The sequence below is a fragment of the Bubalus bubalis genome, chromosome 24 (assembly GCF_019923935.1).
Source record: "Bubalus bubalis isolate 160015118507 breed Murrah chromosome 24, NDDB_SH_1, whole genome shotgun sequence".
NCBI lineage: Eukaryota > Metazoa > Chordata > Mammalia > Artiodactyla > Bovidae > Bubalus > Bubalus bubalis.
This window is the reverse complement of record NC_059180.1, coordinates 6,052,378-6,069,450: the sequence shown is the minus strand read 5'-3', so window position 1 is coordinate 6,069,450 and position 17,073 is coordinate 6,052,378. Positions and strand designations below refer to the sequence as shown.

Here is a 17,073-nt window from a genome sequence, read left to right as displayed (position 1 = left end):
TCGGGTTCGATCCCTCATCTGGGAAGATCCCACATGCTTCGGAGCAACTAAGCCCGTGAGTCATAACTATGGAAGAACACAAACCTAGACACCATGCTCCCCAACAGAAGCCACTGCAAGGAGAAGCCCACACACCATCTCCTGGAGTTTAAATTTATGTCCATTGAGTTGGTAATGCCATCCAACCATCTCATCCTCTGTTGCCGCCTTCTCCTCCTGCCCTCAATCTTTCCCCAAATCAGGGTCTTTTCCAGTGAGTCAGTTTTTCCCATCAGGTGGCCAAAGCATTGGAGCGTCAGCTTCAATCCTTCCAATGAATATTCAGTATGTATATTCTTTTTCATATTCGTTTCCATTGTGGTTTATCACAGGATACTGAATATAAGTCTCTGCCATACAACAGGCCCTGTTGTTTATCCAGTCTTCATATAATAGTTTGCATGTGTTAATCCAAGAGGGCTTCCCAGGTGGCCCTAGTGGTAAAGAACCCGCCTGCTAGTGCAGAAGACATAAGCGATGTGGGTTAAATCCCTGGGTTGGGAAGAGCCCCTGGAGGAGAGCACAGCAACCCACTCCAGTCTTCTTGCCTGGAGAATCTCATGGACAGAGAAGCCTGGCAGGCTATGGCCCACAGGGTCACAAAGAGTCGGACAGGACTGAAGAGACTCAGCATGCATGCACAATCCCAAATTCCCAATCCTTCCCTCCCCCACCCCTTAAACCCCCTTGGCAACCACAAGTCTGTTCTCTCTGTCTGCAAGCCTGTTTCTGCTTTGTAAATTTTCATTTGTATCCTTTTTTGAGATGCCACATATTAATGATATCATACAGTATTCGTCTGTCTCTGACTTACTTTGTTTTTATTGGTATGTCCTTGACGGCTAGAGAGAAGAACATGTCTCATGTTTTCCCCCATTTTAGTTTTTTGTAAACTCTTTGTATTTATCTTGTTTATACTGGAAACCTAGGGTGATCGTTAGTTAGATTCACTACACCTGTAACCTGCCCTCACCGCTCAAGCTTCTTTAATTGTCGCTGCAGAAGGTTTGCATGTCCTCCAAGCTTCCCTGTAGCCTAAAGAATAAAGGTGTTTGCGTAAGTTGGTCTTTTAGTAATCCGGAGTCAGCTGTGTCCATTTCAAGCTTGAGCAGGTTACTAAGACCACTGACCTTCCAGCTGGGCATGTCCAGCGAGTGTTCCCTCGGGGACCTTCAGCCACGAGAGGACCCAACCGCGCCCCCTGCCCCCGCATGCTAACGCCACCATTTTCTGCAGGTGCCTCCAGTGAAGCCGCCTTGGCTTGACTGCGCCTGTGCAGAAGGACGATTGCCTTACCCATTTCTCTCCAGTCCCCTTCCGTGTGCTCCCCCAGCCTCAGCTTGGTCGCATCAGAATCCTGAGCCGCTCCGCTTCCCTTTCTGGAGGCAGATTTGGGATATTCTCCCCTCTGCTGGCATGGCTACCTCATGAATACACAAACCTCGGAGTCTCATTCTTCTGCCAGTTACCTGTCCAGCAAACAAACCAGGTTCAGTAACATATTTCCCTATTTCTAAATTGGGTTTGCCGTTCACTAGATATTTGGAATTTTGATTATTTGTTAATATTATATGTTACAAATGTCCTCTTCGGTCGGTGGCTTGTTATTTCACTTTACGTTTTTATTTGGCTGGGCTGCGTCATTGCTATGCACGGGTTTTCTCTAGTTGTGGGGAGCCGAGGCTACTCTCTAGTTGGGGTGGGCTAGATTCTCATTGTGGTGGCTTCTTTGTTGCAGAGCACAGGCTCTAGGGCAGCGATTGTGGCCCATGGGCCTAGCTGCCCCGAGGCATATGGGATCTTCCCAGATCAGGGATTGAACCCGTGTCTCCTGCATTGGCGGACAGACTCTTAACCACTGGACCAGGAGTAAAGCCCTTCACTTTACTTTTGAACTATAGAAATTTAAATCAGATCTCAGATTCATCCGTCTCTCTTTGTGTGTCTTGTAAGAAATTTTGACCGCTTTTAAGGTCATAAACACAACCTCCTGTACTTTGTGTTAAAGATGAAAGGTTTGCTTTTCATATTTAAGTTTTTCATCCAGTTAACTTGGTTCTTGTGTATGGTATGAAGTCGGAATTTGACTTTTTCCAGATGGAGAGCCAATTGTCCTGGCTATTTTCCCCATTGAATTATAATGCCATCTCTCTAATACATGAAGTTTCCATTTCTGGGCTCTTTTCTCATTGCTCTGTTTGTGCCAAAGCCACACTGTCTTAATTTCAATAACTTTAAGTCATATCAGTACGTGAGACCTGGTATTTGAGACCCTCATCTAATTTTGGTTCTTCAAAATCTCATTTAGTCTAGGTGTTTTGTTCTTCTGTTTGCATTTTAGAATCTGTTGATTTCCATGACAAGACCCATTGGGATTTTTATTGGGACAGTGTGCATTCATGGACAGATTTGAGAAGGATTGACGTATTTATGATATTGTTTCTATCCATGACCATGGTGTAAAATTAAATTTCAGTAGTTTCATACATTTTTCAAAAAGGTCTTACATATCTTTTGATTTATTCATTTTATTCCTATTAGCATTTTTTTTAGATAATTGTATCTTTATTAATTCAGGTCTGTCATGTAATTTACATAGAGTAAAATGTCTCTTTTTTAGGTGTTGCAATTCACTGAACTTTTAAAAGGTATAAGGTTCTGTAGCCAGGATTGCAGTCAACACATGGAGAACCCCACTACCCCGAGGTCCTTCCTGCCCCTGTGGAGTCAGTACTCTCCGCCCATTTCTAGCTGTTGGCAATCACTGCTCTGAATTCTGTGTCCGTACTTTTGCCTTTTCCAGAATGTCACATAAATGGAATCATGCTGTATGTAGCCTCTTGAGTTTGGCTTTTTTTCACTTAGCAAAGTACTTCTGAGATTTGCCCACATCTTTGGGTATTGGTAGTTGATGTCTTTTTACTTCTGACTTGTATTCACTGGATGTGCCATGACTTACTGACCCACTCACCAGTTGATCAGATGAGGGACAATCTTCCCTTCATTGTGATTAATTATGAGTAAAGTTGCTATGAACATTGGTGTATTTGCATGAGAACATGTTTCAATTTCCTGGGGTAAATACCTAGCAGTGTGGTTGTTGGGTCATATGATAACATGTATTTACATTTATAAGATATAAATGTAAATTAAATGTATTTACATTTATAAGAAATTGTCAAAACATTTTTCAAACTGGTTGTGCCATTTTTCGTCCCCATCAGTGAAGTATGAGAATTCTAGTTGCTTTGCATTCTCACCAATTCTTGGTACTATGGTCTTGTCTCATGGTGGTTTTATTCTGCATTTTCCTAATGACTTATAATTTTGAACTTCCTTTTATGTGATTGTCATCTATATCTCTTCTTTGATAAAATAGCTGTTCAGGTATTTTTCCAGTTTTTAAAACTTGGGATTTTTGTTATTGAGTATTGACTTCTACATGTTGTGTTACAAGTTCTTTATCAGATGTGTGTTTTATAAGTATTTTCTCCAGTTTGTAAGTGGTTTTTTAATTTTCTTAATAGCATCTTTTGTAAAGCGGAAGTTATTAATTTTGAAAAAGTTCAGTTTATCAATGTTTTTCTTTTATGGGCGGTGGTTTTGGTATTGAATCTAAGGAATCTTTGCCTAATTCAAGGTCACAAAGATTTTCTATTTTTCCCTCTAAAAGTTTAATAGTCTTTTTTTTTTTTTTAACTAGAACCTAAAATTTTATTTCTAGTTTTGATTAAAATCTAAACAAAACTCACTCCCACACACAGTCCCAGGGCTTTTCAAACCCATCAACAGTTCTTTGGCAACATTAGAGAAATGTGACTGCCATGCTAATTGGTATACTTTAAAATAAATCTAATCAAAGTCTAATGAAATAGGAAAATAACCAGAAATGTGTGAGAGAAATTCACTTGGAAATAACCGTCACACATTAAGCCTTGTAAATCTTAAAACCATAAACAAATGATTTTCTCTTATGATATGTGGAAGTTACGTAGCATTTTCTTCCAGTTACAGAAAGGCAACTACCACAAGAAATTTACAGGCCGTAAAAAGTAAAAGTATTACACGAGAAGGTACTAAAGTAATTTCAGTGTCAGTTATGAGAACAGATTAATAGTCAGATGTAGACGGCATTTGACATCAACAAACAAAGGACACACAGAATGGCGCTGCCCATGAAATAAGCTGCTGAATGAACAGTAGAAAGCCTGGCAACAGACCTACTTACGTAACCACCACCCCTCAACTCCAGATACGATACTGCTGCTGCTGCTGCTAAGTCGCTTCAGTCGTGTCCGACTCTTTGTGACCCCATAGACGGCAGCCCACCAGGCTCCCCTGTCCCTGGGATTCTCCAGGCAAGAATACTGGAGTGGGTTGCCATTTCCTTCTCCAATGCATGAAGGTGAAAAGTGAAAGTGAAGTCGCTCAGTCCTGTCCGACTCTGAGCGACCCCATGGACTGCAGCCTACCGGGTTCCTCCGTCCATGGGATTTTCCAGGCAAGAGTATTGGAGTGGGGTGCCATCGCCTTCTCCATTTGAACATCTGCTGCTAAGTTGCTTCAGTCATGTCCGACTCTGTGTGACCCCATAGATGGCAGCCCACAAGGCTCCTCCAGGAGATTCTGGGATTCTCCAGGCAAGAGTACTGGAGTGGGTTGCCATTTCCTTCTCCAGTGCGTGAAAGTGAAGTTCCTCAGTCGTGCCCGACTCTTAGCGACCCCATGGACTGCAGCCTATCAGGCTCCTCCGTCCATGGGATTTTCCAGGCAAGAGTACTGGAGTGGGTTGCCATTATACTACACAAAAGTAAAAAGAAAACTGTCAATTTTGATAATTCGGGCAGAAAACTGAATACACGGGAACTAGAGTTACATAGCAACCCACTCCAGTACTCTTGCCTGGAAAATCCTATGGATGGAGGAGCCTGGTAGGCTGCAGTCCATGGGGTTGGACTGCTTCCGAGGGTCTGCGGCCTCTGTCAAGGAGGAAGCCAGAGGAAGCCAAGTTTAATAGTCTTAAGTGTTTACATTGTCTATAGTCTGTTTTTACATTGTCTATAGCCTATCTTAAATTTTTTAAAATATAAAACGGAAAGTATGGGTCAAGGTTCAGTTTTATTTCTTTGCACCTGGACATCCAGTTGTTTCAGCACCACTTGTTAAAAATACTATTCTTAACTTAATTACCTTGGCACCTTTGTTGAAAATCAATTGAATATACAGTCCTTTGGTATCTGTGGGCTTTCCTGATAGCTCAGTTGGTAAAGAATCTGCCTGCAATGCAGGAGACCCTGGTTTGATACTTGGTTCGGGAAGATCCGCTGGAGAAGGGATAGGCTACCCACTCCAGTATTCTTGGGCTTCCTTTGTGGCTCAACTGGTAAAGAATCTGCCTGCAATGCGAGAGACCTGAGTTCAATCCCTGGGTTGGGAAGATTCCCTGGAGAAGGGAAAGGCTAACCCACTCCAGTATTCTGGCCTGGAGAATTCCATGGACTGCATAGACCATGGGGTTGCAAGGAGTCAGACACAACTCTGCGTATCTGTGGAGGTGATTGGTTCTGGGACCCACCCTGTGAATACAAAAATCTCAGGATGTTCAAGTCCCTTATATAAAATAGCATAGTATTTGCATATAACCTACACAATCTTCTCATACAGCTTAATCTTAATTATTTTATACTTAAATACAACTGACATACAATTTGTTTCAGGTGTACTACATAATGATTTGACATTTGCATACATTATGAAATAATAACCTTAAGTCTAGTAACCATCTGTCTCCATACAAAAGTTTTACAATATTATTGAAAGTGAAGTTAGCCATTTAGACACATCCAGTTCTTTGCGACCCTATGGACTGTAGCCTGCTAGACTCCCCTTTCCATGGAATTCTCCAGGCAAGAATACTGGAGTGTGGGTAGCTATTCCCTTCTCTGGGGGATCTTCCTGACCCAGGCATGGAACCTAGGTCTCCTACATTGCAGGCAGATTCTTTACTGTCTGAGTCATCAGAGAAGCATGCCCATGATTTATAGCTGAAAATTATGTGCCTGTTAATCTCCTTCCCCTATTTTGTCCCCGCCCTCAACCTTCTCTTCTCTGGTAACCATCAATATGTTGTTTGTATCAATTTGTCTTTCATTTTCTTTTTTTTTTTGGATTCCATATATAAGTGAAGTCATGTGCTATTAGTCTTTCTCTGATTTATTTCACTTAGCGTAATTCCCTCTCCATGCATCCACGTTGCTGCAAATGGCAAGATGCCATTTTGTTATGGCTGGGTCATCCTCCATTGTTTAAGTATACCACATCTTCCTTATTCATCTGTTGATGGACACTTAGGCTGCCTCCACATCTTGGCTACTGTAGCGCTGCAGTGAACCTAGGCATGCGAATACTGTTTCCAATCAGTGTTTTCATTCACATAAATACCCAGAAGTGAAATTGCTGTATCATATCCAGTTCTGTTTTTTAGTATTTTGAGGAACCTCCACCCTGATTTTTATAGAGGTTACACGCTTACATTCTCACCAGCAGTGCACAAAGTTTCCTTTTCTACAGCTTCCCCAACACTTCATTTTCATCTTCTTGATGACAGCCATTGTGGCAGATGTGCAGTTTTTTGTCATTTCATTGTGGTTTTGATTTTCATTTCTCTTATTAGTCATATTGAGCAGTTTTCCATGTGTCTGGAGGCCATCTGTAGGTTTTTCTTTGGAAAAATGTCTATTCAGGTCTCCTGCCCACTAAAATTTTTTCAATTGGACTGTTTGATTTTTGATGTTGAGTTGTGTGAGTTCTTTGTATATTTGGATATTAACCCCTTATCAGATGTGCCATTTGCAATGATCATTTCCTGATCAGTAGGAGATCTTTATGTTTTGTTGATAGTTTCCTTCTCTGTAAAAAAGCTTTTCAATTCAGGCTGGCCCCATTTGTCTACTTTTGCTTTTGTTTCCTTTGCCTAAGGAGACAGATTCAAAAAAAAAAAAATTGCCAAGACTGATGTCAAAGAGTCTACTGACTATATTTTCTACTAGAAGTTTTATGGTTTCAGGTCTTGCATTTAAGTCTCTAATCCACTTTGTGTTTATTTTCATACATGGTGTGAGAAAGTAATCCAGTTTGTTTCCTTAGCATGTTACTTTGCTGCTGAGTTTCCCCAATGCCATTTATTGAAGATTCTGACTTTTTCCCCATTGCATAGTCTTGCCTCCTTTTTGATATATTTATTGCCCATATAAATGTGAGTTCATTTTCTGGTCTCTATTCTGTCCCATTGATCTAGGTATCTGTTTCTATGCCAGTACCATACTGTTACTGCAGCTTTGTAGTATGGTTTGAAATCAGGGCATGTGATACCTTCAACTTTGTTCTTACTCAGGATTGCTTTGGCTATTGGGGTCTTTTGTGTTTCACTGCAGATTTTAGAATTATTTGTTTTGGTTCTGTGAAAAAAGTCATGGGTATTTTGATAGAGATTGCACTGAATCTGTAGATTTAGTCTGGTCATTTTAACAATATTAATTCTTTCATTCCATGAGCACAGTGTATCTTTACATTTGTGTTGCCTTGAATGTCTTTTATCAGTGTCTTACAGTTTTCAGAGTACAAGTCTTTTAGCACTCTGGTTAGATTTATTCATAAGTGCTTTATTCTTTTTAATGCAGTTGTAAATGGGATTGTTTTAATGTCTTTTTCTCATAGTTCATTTTTAGTTTATAGAAATGCTGCATATTTTGTTCTGTTTTGTATATTGCACTTCACTGAATTCACTTATTTTAGGAAGGTTTTTTTTTGCTATCATCTTTAGGCTTTTCTGTATATAGTATTATATCATATGAAAACAGTGACAGAGTTACTATTTCCTTTCCAATCTGGATTTTTGTTTTCTTTACTGACTTCTGCAGCTAGGACTTACAATATACTATGTTGAAAAAAAGTGGTACGAGCGGGCATACTTGTCTTGTTTCTGACCTTAGAGAAAGTGCTTTTAGTCTTTCAACATTGAGTATAAAGTTGGCTGTGGGTTTGTCATGTATGGCCTTTATTATACTGAAGTAAGTTCCCTCTGTACCAACTCTGTGGAGACTTTTTATTGTAAATGAATGTTGAATTTTGTCAAAAGATTTTCCTGCATCTATTGAGGTTATCATGTGATTTTTATCACTCTATTTGTTAATGTAATGTAACACATTGTAAATCAATGAATCATCCTTACATCCCTGGAATCAGGGATTTGGGGGTTTGATTTTGGGGTTTGATGCTTTTAATGTATTGTATTTGGTTTGCTAATATTTGGAAGACTTTGCACCTATGTTCATCAGGGATATTGCCCTGGAATTCTCTTCTTTGTGGTTCATTTATCTGGTCTGTGTATCAGCATGATTCTGGGCTTCCAGAATGATTTCAGAAGCATTTTTCAATATTTTGGGATAGTTTGAGGAAGACAGGCTCCTAAATGTTTGGTAGACTCCACCTATGAAGCCATCTGACTCTGAACTTGTGTTTGTTGGGAGAGTTTCTTTGTTTTTATCACTTAATTTCATTACTGGTAATCTGTTCATGTTTTTTATTTCTTCCTGATTCAGTCTTAGGAGATTATACTTTCTAGGAATTGGTCCGTTTCCTCTAGATAGTCCATTTTATTGATATAACTTGTTCATGGTAATCTCTTTTATGATCTTTTATATTACATATTATATCTTTTTTGCTCATTTATTTTCTGCACAGTAGTTTCTATCTTTTAATCTCTTGCTCCTGTCTTGCACTCCCCTCCCCCACTTCCTACTGGTAACTAATAACATCTGTGAGTCTGTTTCTGTTTTGTTATATTCATTTATTTTATTTTTTTAGATTCCTCATACAAATGTTAACACACAGTATTTGTCTTTCTCTGACTTATTTCACTGAACATAATACCCTCTATTTCTATCCACGTGGTTTCAAATGGCAGAACTTCATTCTTTTTTATTGCTGAGTAATACACTGTGATGTGCATGTGTGGGTGGGCTTCCCAGGTGGCTCAGTGGTGAAGAATCTGCCTGCTAATGTGGGAGATGCAGGTTTGATCCCTGGCTCAGGAAGATTCCTCTGGAGAAGGAAATGACAACACACGTCAGTATTCTTGCCTGGGAAACCCCATGGACAGAGGAGCTTGGTGGGCTACCATCCATGGGGTCACAAAAGAGACCCAACTTAGAGACTAAACAGCAACTGTTCATAGTATTCACGTATGATTTTTTTTGTGAGTCTCTGTAATACTAGTTGTTATTTCTCCTTTCATTTCTTATTTTGTTTATTAGGTCCTTTTTCTTGATAAGCCTGTGTAAAGGCTTATCAATTTTGTCTTTCAAAAAAACAGTCTTTTGTTTCATTGATTTTTTTTTTTTTCTTTTGGTCTCTATTTTATTTCCTCTCTGGTCTTTCTTTCTGCCAAATTTGGGCTATGGTTATTATTATAATTCCTTTGGATGGTAAGTAAAGTTGTTTGAGAGTTTGCTTGTTTCTTGAGGTAGGCCTATATAGCTATAAACTTACCTCTTAGAATTGCTTTTCTGTATCCCATGGGAGAAGGCAATGGCACCCCACTCCAGTACTGTTGCCTGAAAAATCCCATGGACGGAGGAGCCTGGTGGGCTGCAGTCCATGGGGTCACAAAGAGTCGGACACGATTGAGGGACTTCACTTTCACTTTCCACTTTCATGCACTGGAGAAGGAAATGGCAACCCACTCCAGTGTTCTTGCCTGGAGAATCCCAGGGACGGGGGAGCCTGGTGGGCTGCAGTCCCTGGGGTCGCACAAAGTCGGACACGACTGAAGTGACTTAGTAGTAGTAGTATCCCATAGATTATGGAAAGTTGTTCCCTCTTCATTTGTCTGGAGGTATTTTCTGATTTCCCCTTTGATTTCTTCAACCCCCCCCCCTTTTTTTTAGTAGCATGTTGTTTAGTCTCCATGTGTTTGTGATATTCCCATTTTTCTTCCTGTTATTGTTTTCTGGTTTCATACCATTGTGGTTAGAAAAAATGCTGATATAATTTCTTTACTCTTCAATTTGGACACTTTTATGGCCCAGTGTGTGATCTGTCTTGGAGAATGTTTCATGTGCACTTAAATGTTGGGTAGTCTACTCTTTTTGGATGTAATGTCCAATAGATAGCTATGAAGTCTAACCGGTATAAGGTGTTATTTAAGACCATTCAGTTCAGTTCAGTCACTCAGTCGTGTCCGACTCTTTGCGACCCCATGAATCGCAGCACACCAGGCCTCCCTGTCTATCACCAACTCCCGGAGTTCACACGAACTCATGTCCATCGAATCGGTGATGCCATCCAGCCATCTCATCCTCTGTCATCCCCTTCTCCTCCTGCCCTAATCCCTCCCAGCATCAGAGTCTTTTCCAATGAGTAAACTGTTCGCATGAGGTGGCCAAAGTACTGGAGTTTCAGCTTTAGCATCATTGCTTCCAAAGAACACCCAGGACTGATCTCCTTCAGAGTGGACTGGTTGGATCTCCTTGCAGTCCAAGGGACTCTCAAGAGTCTTCTCCAACACCACAGTTCAAAAGCATCAGTTCTTTGGCACTCAGCTTTCTTCACAGTCCTTCTCTCACATCCATACATGACCACAGGAAAAACCATAGCCTTGACTAGACGGACCTTTGTTGGCAAAGTAATGTCTCTGCTTTTGAATATGCTATCTAGGTTGGTCATAGCTTTCCTTCCAAGGAGTAAGCGTCTTTTAATTTCATGGCTGCAGTCACCATCTGCAGTGATTTTGAGCCCAGAAAATAAAGTCTGACACTGTTTCCAACACTGTTTTCCCATCTATTTGCCATGAAATGATGGGACCAGATACCATGATCTTTGTTTTCTGAATGTTGAGCTTTAAGCCAACTTTTTCACTCTCTTCTTTCACTTTCATCAAGAGTCTTTTTAGTTCCTCTTCACTTTCTGCCATAAGGGTGGTTTCATCTGCATATCTGAGGTTATTGAAGACCATTATTTCCTTATTATTTTTCTGTTCGAACAGAATGTCCATTGATGTGACGTGTTAAAAGTTTCCTACTGTTATTATATTGTCAGTTTCTACTCTTAAGTTTGTTAACATTTGCTGTGTATAACTGGTGCTCTTATATTAGATGAATATATGTTAATGAATGTTATAGTCTCATATTCATCCCTTTATCATTATATAATGCCCTTCTTTGTCTTTTGTTATAGACTTTGTTTTAAAATTTATTGTCTGATGTGAGTATTGCTACTTTTTTGTCATTTCCATTTGCTTGAAATATCTTTTTCCATTCCTTCACTCTCAATTTGAATGTTTTCAGCTCTGAAGCAAATCTCTTATAAAGAGCATATAGATGAGTCTTTTAAATCCAATCAGCCCCTCTTTGATTGCAGTATTTAGTTCACTGACATTTAAAGCGATTTTTTTTTTTTTTAGTTCTACCAGTTTACTGCTACCGACCCATCTCCCTCCACCCTCATGCACATGTGCTCAGTCATGTAACCCCATGGACTGCAGCCCACCAGGTTCCTCTGGCCATGGACTCTTCCAGGCAAGAATACTGGAGTGGGTTGCCATTTCCTTTTCCATAAAGTGGTTATTGATCTGTATTACTTACTGCGGTTTGTTCCTTGTTTTCTGGTTGTTTTTGTAGTTCTTCTGTTCTTCTTTTAGTCTCTTCCCCTTTGGCTGATTTTCTTTAGTGGTATGGCTGTATTCCTTGCTCTCTGGTTTTTGTGGATGTGTTGTAGATTTTTGACTTGTGGTTACCACGGAGTTCATATATGTTGACCTATAACTAGACTCACTTGTTTTAAACTGGTAGTCATTTAAGTTCACATGAATCCTAAAAGATCTACATTTTAAAAATTCTCGTATGTGGGAGATGTTCAGTGGGGCCCAGCAGCATGCTCCCCCCTGGTCACCAGACCTGTGTGTTCTGGGATGGCCCCTACGCACACTGCCCGGGCCCTTCCAGTGCGGCGAGAACAACCACTGCAGCTGAGCTAGTCGCGCGCATCCCGGCCCAGCGGCTCCCAGGCCCACTGGCGGGCGGGGGAGCCGTACACTGTGGTTGGCCCGTCCGCCTGGGGTGGGGCCTGAGACCCCCGCTGGCCTGTTGGCGGACAGGGCCTCGGCCCCGGTGCTCATAGGCTAGAGGGAGGATTCTGACATGGTGCCCGCCAGTGCGGGTGTTACCCTGGTGGAGTGAACTCCAGAAAAGGCGGCTGCCAGCATCTCTGTCCTTAGGGGGAGACCCGGTTGCCTTCGGCCTCTCTTTAGGAGGCTCGCCAAGATCAGCGCGTGGGACTGACCCAGGCTCCTTTCAAGCTGGGTCAGTTGTTTTCTGGTTGTTCCGTGTTTTCTGGTTGTTTTTGTGGTTCTTCTTTTAGTTTCTTCCCGTTGGCTGATTTTCTTTAGTGGTGCGGTTGTATTCCTTTCTAGTTTTTGTGTGTCTGTTGTAGATTCTTGTGTGTCTGCCTCTCTACTGGGACTCAGTGTGAGATTTTGCACTTGCCCTTTAAGAATGGAGTCTGTTTCCTACAGCCTTCGTGTAAGTCCACTGGTTTTCAAAGCCAGCTGTTCGGGGGGGACTCGTCTTCCCAGTGTAGGACCTCTGGGACTGGGTAGCCTGATGTGCGGCTTGGACCTCTCACTCCCTGGGGAGGACCTCTAGGATTGTGGTATTCCCTCCATAGGTGGGTTGTCAACCTGGGGGTGTGGGTCCTGACTGCCCTGCATGTCTGCCCCTCCTAGCCGTCTGTGTGGTTCCTTCTTTGTCTTTAGTTGTGGGGAATCTTTTCTGCTCATTTTCAGGTCATTCTCATAGATAGTGGCTCTGTAGGTAGTTTTAATTTTGGTGTATTCATGGGTGGAGGTGAGTTCAGGGTCTTCCTTCTACACCATCTTGGTCACCTCTCTCCTGTATAGTTTATTTTTAAAAAATTTTATTGTGATAATTTCAGATGTATAGCAAAGTGAGTGATTCAATTATATGTGTAAATAAATACCTATATTCTTCTTTTACAGTCTCTTCCATTATAGGTTATTCTAAGATGTTTCATATAGTTTCCTGTGTTATACAGCAGGTCATTGTTGATTATGTTTTATATATATAATGTGTATCTGTTAATCCCAAACTCCTAATGTATCTTTCTCTACCCTTCCCCTGTGGTAACCATAAGCTTATCTTCTGAGTCTGTTTTATAAGTGAGTCCATTTATATCATTTTTTTTTGATTCCACATACAAGCAGTATCGTATGATATTTGTCTTTCTCTGTTTGACTTCACATAGTGTGATAATCTCTAGGTCTATCAAGGTTGCTGCAAATGGCATTATTTCATTCTTTTTATGGCTGAGTAATATTCCATTGTATATATGTATGCACCTTTATCCATTCGTTGTTGATGGGCATTTATTTCGGTCGCCTCCGCGTCTTGGCTATTGTGAATAGTGCTGAAGTGAACACAGGGGTACATGTATCTTTAAAAGCATGGTTTTCTCCAGATGTATGCCCGGGAGTAGGATTGAAGGATCATATGGTAGCTCTATTTTTAGTTTTTTAAGGAAGCTTCATAATATTCTCCAGTTTACACTCCCACCAACAGTGTAGGAGGGTTCTTTTTCTCCACATCCTTTCCAGCATTTATTATTTGTAGACTCTTTGCTGTTCTATACTTTCTCTCAACCATCTTGGCCACCTCCCTCCTGTACACTTTAAATCACCTCTGGATTACTTATAATACCTCATACAATATAAATGTTATGTAAAGAGTTGCGAACATGTGGCTAATTCAACTTTTGCATTGTGGAAATTTCTGAAAAATTTTTTCCAAATACCTTTGATCCACAGTTAGTTGAATCTGCAGATGTGGAGGGCTGACTATAAACATACACGTGCGGGGGTCTATTTAAGACTATTCTGTTCCATTAATCTACATCTATTCTTCCCCCAATATTCCTCACTGGCTTGATTTAGCTTTACATAAGTTTTGAATTCAATAATATGAGTCTCCAACTTCGTTTTTTTCAGAATTGTTTTACTTTTTCCAAATAAAGATATAATTGCCATATGGTATAGGAATTTTACTTCTATATTTCCAAATACATTTTAAGTTTTAAAATCAGCTGGGCAGTTTCTACAATGCAGCCTGCTGGAATATCAATTCAGAATGCTTTGACTCTGTAGATACATTGCATGCTATGCTCAGTCGCTTCAGTCGTGTCCGACTCTGTGCGACCCCATGGACAGCAGCCCACCAGGCTCCTCTGTCCACAGGACTCTCCAGGCAAGAACACTGGAGTGGGTTACCATTTCCTGCTCCGGTAGATACATTAGGTAGAAATAATCTTTAAACAATGAGTCTTTTGATCTATAAACATGGTACATCTTACCATTTACTTAGAATTTTTCTTTCTTTCCAATGTTTTGCATATAATTCTTGTCCTTTCCAAAGATGCTGCCTGGGCTGTTAGGAGGCACTGACATGGCTGCACCTCATTCGAGCTCAGGCATCTCAGCTCTCTCAACTTAAGCGTTTATTGGCCCCTTATCACCCTTTCCCTGGGATGTGCTGCCATCAGTCTTCCATCTCAGTGAATGGCATCTCCCCCTACCTAGTTGTTCAAGCTGGAAAACTGGGCTTTACCCATAAGACCATCCTGATTCCTTCTTTCCACAGCCGGGAACAACCCTCAGCCTCCAAAACACATTTTTAATCCATCCACTTCTTTCCATCTACTTTTCACCATCCTTGACTCAGACACTCCATCTCCTGCCTGGATTATGTGGTAGCTTCCTAACTGTTCTCTATTCTCCCTCTCATGCAAGTGTTCTCTACCCAGCACCAGAATGATATTTGTATAAATGTAACTCTGATCATCTTACTGTTCTGCTTAAAACCCAGCAAGAGTGACTCCTGCCCTAACAATAAAATCCAGATCCCTTTTTTGGGTTTTGCTTACTGCTCTCTTTTTCGCCTTGTTTCCTGACCTTCCTTGGGCCATGCTAGCGCCAAGCTCTTCTTAACCATGGCGCCTTTGTACGTACTTTTTCCTGCCTGGAACAATCTCGCTACAATCTTTGCATAGAGAACTACCACTCGTGTTCAGGTTTAATTTTAATTTGGGGGGCAGGTGCTGCACCGTGTGGCATGTGGGATTCTAGTTCCCTAACCAGGGATCGGGCTTCCCTGGTGGCTCAGAGGGTAAAGCATCTGCCTGTGATGCGGAAGACCCAGGTTCGATCCCTGGGTCGGGAAGATCCCCTGGAGAAGGGCATGGCAACCCATTCCAGTATTCTTGCCTGGAGAATCCCATGGACAGAGGAGCCTGGTGGGCTACAGTCCATGGGGTCCCGAAGAGTTGGGCATGACTGAGCGACTACACTTACTTACACTTAACCAGGGATCGAACCTGTGCCCTCTTTCTGGGAATCGTGGAGTCCCAACCAGGGACCAGGGAAGTCCCTCAGGTTTTATTTTAAATGTCATCTTGCAAAGGAAAATGACTATGAGATACCACCTTAATGCCTGTCAGAATGACTGTCACCAAAAGGACAGAAAATAGCAAATGTTGGCAAGGATGTGGAGAGAAGGGAACACTTAGGCACTGTTGGTAGGAATGTAAATTGGTGCAACCACTGTGCAAACCAGTATGGAGGATCCTCAAAAAATTAAAGATATAATTGCCATATGCCCTCAATCTTTCCCAGCATCAGGGTCTTTTCAAATGAGTCAGCTCTTCGCATCAGGTGGCCAAAGTATTGGAGTTTCAGCCTCAACATCAGTCCTTCCAATGAACACCCAGGACTGATCTCCTTTAGGATGGACTGGTTGGATCTCCTTGCAGTCCAAGGGACTCTCAAAAGTCTTCTCCAACACCACAGTTCAAAGCATCAACTAGTACACCTGGAATTACCATAATATTGTTCCTCAACTGCATTTCAACTTTTCCCTTAAAAATGACTCATGTGGTAAGTTTTGTATATTTTGCCACAAGAAAAAAATTTGGGGAAAAAAGGTCATCCCAGAGGAGCCCTCCTCCTCCTCCTCAGAGCACCCTAATCTTTTGTAATGTCTATTTTATCCAAATAGCTTTCTGACCCATTTCATGGATGCTCAAATGAAGCTGCTGAGGGGTCACTAATGGAAATTCCAGATGTCATGCCCACCCTCAGCAGGAACCTGAGTGGAACCTGAGGTTGGAGGGCCTTCCCATCCCTGGCTTTGCCAGCAGACATAGTATCCTGTGCTTTGGGGCATCCCTGTGTTGGGGATGGGGCACAGCCTGTGCTTTCTCTCTGGAGAGTTGCTCCCCGGGGGCCTGGGAGAGGCCCAGAGACCAGCAGGGAGGCCAGAGGCTCCCCTGGCTCCTCAACTCTGGCCCCTTCCAGCCCCGGGCTCATCCAGACCAGCCCTTCTCTCTGGAGGTGCTGGGGCTGGTTAAGCCCTCAGACACCACGTCTGATTTCTGCTCCCTAGGTCCCAGACCCCTCCCTTCCTTTGCTAGGGTCAACCGCAGGTGGTGGGCGCCTGGACTGGACTGGGGGTGAGGCCACAACGTTGCCCAGCCCCTACAGCTAGCCAGCAAGGGTGTGAGGCTTCTCGGACCCACAGGAAGCCCGAGGTCACACCAGCAGGTGGTGGTGATGCCCAGGGTCCAGCGCTCCATCTGGGCGGGCAGCAGCACTGGGCACTGGCAGCCGAGAGTCGGAAGCCTAGAAAAGCCGTGGGCTCCCCGGAGGGAGGGTGGGAGCTGCGGCCCACCGGGACAGGTGGCAGACCGGGTGGGAAGGAGGGCTCCTGAGCGCTGGGGACTAGGGGCGGTCTCAGGGCGGGGCCGCGGGGCGAGCCCGAGGGTGGGTGGGGGCTGAACTGCAGAAGGGGAGCTTGTGGGTCGCCGAGGGGGGAGCAGATTGGGGTGCGTCTTCAGGGGCCCTCTGGCCTCGCTGTGGTGGGATGGGAGCGGGAGGAGGAGCAGGTGGCCGGGGGTGGCAGGCAGTCACGG

General features: G+C 42.6%; 1 long non-coding RNA gene and 1 other non-coding gene across 2 annotated transcripts in view; both read left to right on the top strand.

The window, feature by feature from the left end:
- The first annotated feature begins 956 nt into the window (after positions 1 to 956).
- The window catches only part of LOC102410880, a 30,207-nt gene continuing 14,090 nt past the window's right edge, over positions 957 to 17,073 (top strand). The window contains exon 1 of the long non-coding RNA XR_006548355.2: positions 957 to 1,528. This is a non-coding gene — a long non-coding RNA (uncharacterized LOC102410880). The remainder of the gene's footprint in view (positions 1,529 to 17,073) is intronic.
- On the top strand, positions 15,255 to 15,326 carry TRNAH-GUG. Its single transcript has one exon. It is a non-coding gene; the product is annotated as a tRNA-His (tRNA).